Source organism: Aptenodytes forsteri, unplaced genomic scaffold, assembly GCF_000699145.1.
Source record: "Aptenodytes forsteri isolate BGI_AS27 unplaced genomic scaffold, ASM69914v1 Scaffold108, whole genome shotgun sequence".
Lineage (NCBI taxonomy): Eukaryota > Metazoa > Chordata > Aves > Sphenisciformes > Spheniscidae > Aptenodytes > Aptenodytes forsteri.
In genome coordinates, this window is record NW_008794448.1 from 5998062 (window position 1) to 6004836 (window position 6775).

At 38.7% G+C, this 6775-nt stretch overlaps 1 protein-coding gene across 1 annotated transcript in view; it reads right to left on the minus strand.

Moving 5' to 3' along the window:
- SNX6 (sorting nexin 6) overlaps nt 1-6743 on the minus strand; it is a 30005-nt gene extending 23262 nt beyond the window's left edge. Inside the window, exons 1-2 of the mRNA XM_009290400.2 lie at nt 6676-6743; nt 877-981 (exon numbers count right to left, since the gene is read on the minus strand). The gene's annotated coding sequence lies outside the window, so the exon portion shown is untranslated. The remainder of the gene's footprint in view (nt 1-876; nt 982-6675) is intronic.
- Between the last annotated feature and the right edge of the window lie 32 nt (nt 6744-6775).

Here is a 6775-nt window from a genome sequence, read left to right on the forward strand (position 1 = left end):
CAAAAGCATATGCAACACTGCCTGGGATTCTCCCTACATTAATTAAAAAAAAAAAAAAACAAACCCAACAAAAAACCCCAAAACCCACGCACACCACAAAAAACCAATGTTTTTCATTATTATATGAAAAACACCTTGAAGGAACAACAAAAACATCCCTGTAAAAATAATCCAATAATCCTCGTAAGGATTTAACCAAAAAAAGTTCATACAGCAATAATTACCCCCATCTTAATTAGTGCAACAATCAATTGGAATGGATTGCCCAAAGAGGTTGTGGAATCTCCGCACTTGGAGATATTCAAAACCCAAATGGACAAGTCCTGAGCAATGTGCTCTGGTTCACCCTGATTTAATGGTGGGAGTGAGGGAGGAGATGGGACTAAACAATCTCCAGAAATTTTATTCAACCTCAACTATTCTGTGATTCTGCGATCAATAAACATTCAAATCTAAAAAAAAGAAGAAAAGCCATAAACAAACAGTAACTAAAAATGATCTTCAATGTAATTCCATTACGAAACATATGTTTAGAATCTGAAACCATGGCTAATCTAATAAAAAACTATACTGAAGAATATTGAGGTATATTAAAGATTCTACCTGCAAATAGGCCAATTAATAAGCATGGGAATGGAATGCAACACATCAGTACAAAAAACTGAACGTCAACTTTTTTCTAAACAGTTTTTAAACTTCTTAACTTTTTAGCCATCTTTTTCTTAAGCACTGCAGCTACACAGTCTCTTAAACATGAGATAATGCTATTTCTCATTTCCTTTGGATTGTGTTACACTTGTTTCAATGAACAGTTTAAGCAAACTTTCTTTTCTATATAATTAAGAAAGTGTTCAGTGTACAAACCCAGGTTTTTACCTTTGTATGGACAGTGAATTTCACTTTGTCCCTCTCACTGAGTGCATCTGAGATATCCACTTGCAGAGCAGCATCAGTCTGGAGATCTACATTTATTGCTCTAAGCTAAACAAAGAAAAATCTATTTAGCTTAAATTTAAAACAAACAAACAAACAAAAACTTAGTTATATTTCCCTTATTCTTCCCTTGAGAAGAACCCTGATCCTGCAATGATGAACATCCTTAAAAGACTGAAGATAGATTACAAAAAAACCCAACATTAAAAGATTATTTCCAGCGGAAAAAGAAATTCCAGTAGTACTCCTTATGGCGCAGATGACCACACAAATAATTTCTTTTACTGTACTCCTTGTTAGTGCACTATTGTCATTTCTGTGTATTGTTAACTTGCTAGTAATTGAGATCGTCAAGACAAAGTATATTTACAGACAGCAGCAAGTTCTGTAGGTTTTTCTTTTCATTTTTCTCTTCATTCCCCCCACTCCCCTGAATCGACAACCTGCTGTAAGTAAATGTACTTGTAAAGGTAATTATAAAGGTACTAACAGTTGGAAAGGTACTTTTAAGGAGAAAAGTGGTCCTATATTTCAAAGAAGCAAGAGCTATTAAAGACCTGGTTTACTCACATTGTCTTACGCTATTCTTTTGTTTAACATTTCCCATGATATACTGAAAAAGCTTAAAAAAAAAATCCTGAACTTCACAGAGCTAAGTCTCCTTGGAAGTAGGTTTTTTTTGGGGGGAGAACCCCACCAAACCCAAAATTTCAATCTCTTCCAAATCAGCATGAGAAATGGCAAAAATGCAAGGAATACGCATTTTTTTTCCAAAAGACATGAAACCTGAACTCTCTCCCAAAATAATTCCAAAGTCACATTGAAAAGAAAATGAGACAATGATCAAATATAGAAAAATTGGAAGATTATCTGAGCACCGCAACGTTTGACAGTAACTGGACCAACGGCTTCAACAGTACTTGGTCATCTAGACCCCAACTGGAAATTCAAGTCCCCTCAGCCTTGCACCCTTGTTGTTCTAGAGCAATTTGTCCCATGACAATTTAATCATCATGATCAACAGACATTCAGAATATTTTTACAAGTACTAAGACTAACTCTGAAATCTTCCCCAATCACATAGTCAAAAAGTATTTTAACATCATGCTCATGAGGCTTACTTTTTACTGAGACACTGTGTTTTCTTTGATGCTGCTTTTTTTCTAGAAATATCACATTCTACAGTATAAAAATGCTTTGCCATACAAAGATATAGACTTTTTCCCACAAAATTTTTCAGGACTGCGTTTTGAAGTCTGTACTCAAGTACAAAAATGCTTTAAGTATCAGCAACACACAGTACAAAGGTTAGACATGTGCAGACTTTGAAGGTAACGCTGCAAGGCACTAGAACTGCACTAGGAGAGAAGCATCAACTGCCACATCTTGTTTTCCACCAGTTATCTTAATCCTTATCTTAAATCACAGTGGTCAGCTCCCACTCTAGTTTTCTTGTTAACCTCAACGCACGGGCAACTCTGCTGCTTATGTAGCAGCAACCAGACTAATATATCTTAGAATTAACGTAAACCAAAATCATACAGTCTAGCATATTCTGCTAGACTAGCAAAATGTAACACTTCAATAGCTATTACACAAATAGTAATAGCTTTTCCTTACAGCAAAGTTGGAAATCATTAAAACCACTGCACAGTAACATATTCACACATGTGATTCAGGCATCACTTTTTGTTTTGTTTTCCCAAGGTTTAGGGGGTCACTGCTTCACACAAAGACATATTATCATGCAATAATCCATTGCAGATCACTTCTCAGAGGCAGAATCTCCTAGCTCCTACTGAGTTTCCAATGTTCTTAACATCTAATTTAGGAAAGAAAAATATAATCTGACATACCAATGTGTGCCTTATGTCATGACACCACATTTTTCAGCTTGTAAAAAAGTTTTTAGTGGTTACACTGCCTGGGGTACTGTATGTTTTTCTCCAGTCCACCAGAATACATTAACAAACAGAGTAATCTCAGCAAATAATCTGGATTATCAAAATGGTATTTTTATAGTCTTTCACGGGTCACAAAAATTTCTACTAAAATGCTTTTTTCCTCCCTTTTTAAAAAAAGTGGTACAATACAAAATTCTAAGATTCAGTATAACAGCTGTTCAAGTTTGTCACTAGTGCACATGGAGTCTCTAGTGCAGTGCACCCTGGCCATATGCACTATTCACAACTTTAGAAACAAAATGCTTACCTGTGCTGAGAAAATTAAGAACTATCTAAAGATGACAACTTCATTCATGACATACAACTGTAAAGGACTATTTGTTTGATTTATACTGGGTTAACTTTGTAACAGTTCTGAAGAGTTTAATCATATGTTAAATTATGCCGTGTAGCCTGACTGCCAACAGGGAATATTTTCATCTGCAATGGTAATGAAGCATTTATGAAAGGTGTCACAGACAATCAGAAAGTTGAAGGACTTTAAATGTATTCATGTGACACAATGGTTCACGTTGTATTACTGGGAATTAAATTCACAAACAACATCATCGCAGAACAAACTGCAGCAATCTCTTCATCACTACTTCCAAAAGAAAACCACCACCAATGGATGCTTTTCTAGTCAGGAAGGGAGCAGAAAATGAAAAAATAAAATGCTACAAAACCTGATCTGGATGAAAACCGAAATGTAAGTACCTTAAATTCTGGAAAAAAAGGAGGTTGCATACAGTCCCTTTGTATCTTGCCCCCCGTCCCCTCAATCTAATACATACAACGTAGCACAATAACTTTATGCTTAGATACATGCTCTACACCCATGCTGAACAACTTGCAAAACAAAAGCTAACTTAACTTAGCTGCTTTACAGTTTCCCATGCTATACCAAGAAAGTCTCTGTTTTATTCAAAGGGTCTAGTAAACACCAGAAGCCAAAACCAGAGCTAAGCAATGTTACAGTACTAAAAGAGAACACAATGCAAGGAGAGGATTTAACCTAAGCTCTTGCTTAAGGATCAATTATACTTCAAAATTATAATGGAAGGAAGCTGGTAGAGACAAGGGAAACAACCAAACCTTACATTCTTAGGTAATGTCATCCTTTAACAACAGTAACTTCTTTATTCTAAGCTCTTTCAAAAACATTAGAGAAAAAGGACCCTTTCTTCAGCCAGTTCTTTACAGGCAGATAAATACACAGAGCAAGGGAAACAAACAATACTTTTACAACAAAAGATTACAAAGTGTCATCACAGCATTAAGTTTCTAGCAGACCTGTTCTAAGGGATAGCTCATTTCCCCTAAATGAGTAGACAAGAGCATTAGCCAAGTCGGCTAAAGTTTGAATAGATATAAAATACACAAGTCAGTACTAGTAGAGCAATACTGTAGCACCTTTCAAAGCATGTATTGTTTATGTTAGAGAGACCACAAAAAACCCAACAGGAACTGAGTTACTCCAAGCGAATTCAACAGTATCTTCCTAAGTGAGATTTAGAAAAGCAATTCCCTCAAGTTCGTTTTATGCAGACCACTTATAATAAGTTCCTTCTACAGACCACCCACTGCTACTTCCTCAAAGATGATTCTCAGTGCTCTGTTTTACAATTTTCCGGAAAAGGCTCCATATGGTATAACACAATTGTTTGAAAATTACTGTTTCATGTGGCATCAGCATAATTTCCAGCCCTCTTTTCATCCCATCACCCCCACGTTAAACTTAACACAACTGTAGCTGACCAACACGATTCTGAAGAGTTAAAAGTACAGTTTTCATAGCAATATTTGAATTCTAGAGAGGAAAGAGTGCTGATTTTCAAAACTAAAAGCTCAATTACTCTAACCAGAAGTTGCCATCCATGCTTTCAAATAAAGGCTTGACCTACTCAGTTTTTAATCGCAGAGGAAGGTGACAAATCAGAACCAGAGAAACACTTTATGAAAAGCTATTTATTTTTACTACTGCTACTAAGAAAAAAAAAAGTAATGGTTTTGAAGATTAAAGCGCAGCAAATCCATTCATGAACAGACTGCCAGTATTGCTTTTGATTAGATTTTCTGTATCACAACCAAAATCATGCAGATAACAACCTGTGTTTTAACCCCAAGGATTTACACAGCAGTAAAAAAATTAAAAACCCAGAGTGACTGAAAATAAGAAACCTAAAAAAATTAGAGAAAGGAGAAGGACACTGTTCGGATTTAATTCCTCAGTGCTGGATGAAGATGGGGGAGGGAGGAGGGGGAAAAAAAAAAAAAAAAAAGAGACTGCACTTGGCCAACTGAGATGATGTAAGTTGTCCAACAGCACAAACAAGCCTGCTAAGAGATTTCTTAAGGCTTTCAAATTACCTTGTGAACTCTGAACCTGTAGCCTTAGAGGGAAAACTAATAACCAACCAAACAAACAAGTTTCACACAGGATCAGATCTGCATTGTTGTGTTCTACCTGCACCTTCAGATAAAGACAACTTAACTGTGCACTTCAATGTCTGTTCATAAATACCAGGGACAACCTATGTAACATACAACTCCATAATTAACAAGTTCTTCAGTCCTTGTTCTGAAGACACTCAAAGGACAACAATTTCCACCTTCTCTCTTTTTTATCCAGTATTCTTACTAAAGTAGCTGTATAGTTAAAGGCAAAAGCTCTACAGTGGCCAGAATTGGCCGAATACAATCCTAGAATTCCTTTTTTAATTTCTGATCATAAACCGGAACATAAAATGCACTGAATTCCTACCACATGCATACAGTCAAAAATTGCTTAGTGCTTTAACATTATTTTTCACACTTGAGTATGGCATGCATGATAAAACAGTATACCAACAGAGTGTTTTTCAGATTTTGTATTTTTAGTAATATACTAGATGTAGCCACTTTAATAACCAGCAATAGCCAAGGCAACCTAAGCAACCCAGCAGCTGCTCTCCTACCTTGCTCAGAGTCAGTCTTTCTCAAGATACTGACAGATAGGGGTAATCGGTCTGAATAAGTTATACTAGATTAGCTGATTTGTTGCTTAAGTGAGGCAGGCAAGTTAAAGAAAGATGGATGCAGCAGTTAGAAGAGAAACGAAGGCCAGAAACAGCAGGGCAGAGAAAAAGGTTTTCTCGGGAAGAAACATAATCATGGCATCCTGTCCCAACAACAGAACATCTTTTCAATAAAGAGTTTATTATGCAGCACGCGCGTGCCTGCAATGTAAACGTCCCATTGTTATCTATGGGAGAACCTCTGGGGCCTAAAGAGAGAAGAGAGTGCAGGACTATTTCACCTAGGCCCTGGCTCACGACTAAAGATGGAACCTGGTCAGGTTCTCCACAAGGCTGGTCAGCCTGGTCAGGACCACAGCACAGCCTGGGTGTGTGCGGGGGATGGGGGGCACGTATCAGAGCAGGGAAGGACGCAGAGAGAGAATATGGATCTCAAGCAACGTACACAACCCCCTCTCAAGTTACTCCAACAAAAGCACGAAAGAACTGCCCTTCCAAAACTTGGGTGACAGAACAATGAAAAATTCAAGGCGAAAGACACACACATAGACGCTAATTTCAGAGGGAGGCTATGCTACTTCCACGTTAGCAGATCCCGGCAGACTAACACTCCGGACCCCAACTGCCTGCCGCCCCTCGGCATCCCGCGTTCCTCCTGGTACCCACGCCCCGGGCTCGGGCCAGGCAGCAGCGGGAGGGCCCCCGGGGGAGGTGGCCAACCCCGCCCTCCCCCACTCAACCCCCAGGCGCCGGGGTCCCTAACGCCTCCCCGCGGCACTTACACCTCGGTCCGCCTCCGAGAGGAAATCTGGGCCGTCGTCCGAGCCTTCCTGCTGGGGGCGAGGAGGAGGAGGCGGAGCGGGCCGGGGGGACCCGGAGGGG